A 2,263-nucleotide genomic window follows, 5' to 3' on the forward strand; every position below is an offset into this window, starting at 1 on the left:
TGTGGGATATGGAAGAAGATCATACAGAGTGTATATCATTGATCAACATAAAGTAACTGAAAGTGTTAATGTTGCATTTGATGACACTAAACTCCCTAGTATCCAAACTGAAGATCCTTCTGAGAAACTGAAGTTTGATGATATGTCAGATTCAGAATCAGAACATGGTCAAGAACCTGAAGTTGTTGCTGGTGAAGAACCTGTTAATCATGATGATACTCAAGGTAATAGTGATGGAAACTTTGGCAACAATGGAGATACCACTGCTACTGATGGAGAATCTTCAAGTCAACATGGAAACAACTCAGGGGGAGATGCTGAAGGATCATCTAATAGGACACAACATCACAATGAATTTCAAGACGAATCATCAAGATCAAATCTTCCAAGACAGACTGTCTGGAATAAAGCTCACCCTTTTGAGTTGATTATTGGTGATCCAGATGTTGGAGTCAGAACTAGACGTGCTACTCAAAATGAATGTCTATTCTCAGGATTTCTTTCTGAGATGGAACCTAAGAAGATTGAAGAAGCACTAACTGATCCAGATTGGGTGATTGCTATGCAAGATGAACTCAATCAGTTTGAAAGTCAACAAGTCTGGAAACTGGTACCTAGACCTACACACAAGAAAGCTGTTGGTACCAGGTGGGTATTCAGGAATAAACTAGATGAAGATGGTGTGGTTACAAGAAACAAGGCAAGACTGGTAGCAAAAGGGTATTCTTAAGCTGAAGGCATTGATTATGATGAAACCTATGCTCCAGTGGCTAGATATGAGGCCATTAGGATATTTCTGGCATTCGCAGCATTCTCAAACTTTAAAGTTTATCAAATGGATGTCAAGAGTGCCTTTCTGAATGGAAAGCTGTATGAAGAGGTATATGTAGAGCAACCTCCTGGTTTTGAAGATCCAGATCATTTGGATTTTGTCTTCTTTCTATTCAAGGCTATCTATGGGCTAAAACAGTCTCCAAGAAAATGGTATGACACTCTCTCTGAATTTCTTATTGAAAATAGCTTTATTAGAGGTGTCATAGACAAAACTCTCTTTTCTAAAAAACATAAGAATGATACTATATTAGTCCAAGTCTATGTGGATGATGTAATATTTGGGTCTACTAATGATAATCTCTGTAAGAGATTTGCTAAGTTAATGCACACAAGTTTGAAATGAGCATGATGGGAGAGCTGAAGTTCTTTCTTGGATTACAAGTAAATCAAAGGTTAGATGGAACATTTATTTGTCAATCCAAGTATCTCAAGGAACTCCTCAAAAAGTACAATCTAGAGGATTCTGCATCAGCAAGGACTCCATCAACTACAGCTGTCAAGCTTGGACCATGTGAAAACTCCATTAAGGTAGATGTCACAAGCTACAGAGGTATGATTGGCTGGTTACTCTATCTTACTGCAAGTAGACCAGATATTATGTATGCTACATGTTTATGTGCAAGGTTCCAAGCGGATCCTAGAGATATTCATCTCGTTGCTGTTAAACGAATCTTAAGATATCTTAAGGGAACACCAAATCTAGGTATTTGGTACCCTAAAGAATCTGGTTTTAACCTTGTTGGATATACAGATTCAGATTACGCAGGAAGTGTTGTTGATAGAAAAAGCACCTCAGGGAGTTGTCAATTCCTAGGAAGCAGGATAGTCTCATGGTACAGCAAGAAACAGCAAACAGTTTCCAACTCAACGGCCGAGGCTGAATATATTGCTGTTGGAAGCTGTTGTGCTCAGATCTTGTGGATTAGGAACCAGCTACGAGACTATGGCTCTGTATTGAACAAAATTCCTATTTTATGTGACAATACAAGTGCAATAGCCATCACCAACAACCCTGTGCAACACTCGAGGACAAAGCACATTGACATCAGATATCATTTTATTAGAGAGCACGTCATGAGTGGTACTGTTGAACTATTTTTTGTTCCAACAGAAGAACAAATAGCAGATATTTTCACTAAACCACTTGATGAATCCACATTTACCAGATTAGTTGGTAAATTGGGCATGTTGAATAGTTTTAGTGATTAATTTAGTTAATATATGAGATCTGTTCTTGAATGAATTTACAAATGAATTTTTCATAAATGAAAAATTCATTTGCAAATTTATTTTATCATTTTATCATATTTCTTGCTTATTTCTATGGAATTTTTATTATCTTATCTTATTTATTTACTCAAATTGTTAATTTTAATGTCTCAGAATATTTTATTTTCTCTAAAAATATTTTTCTATGAATTTAATTTGT

The sequence above is a fragment of the Apium graveolens genome, chromosome 10, assembly GCF_009905375.1.
Source record: "Apium graveolens cultivar Ventura chromosome 10, ASM990537v1, whole genome shotgun sequence".
Classification (NCBI taxonomy): domain Eukaryota; kingdom Viridiplantae; phylum Streptophyta; class Magnoliopsida; order Apiales; family Apiaceae; genus Apium; species Apium graveolens.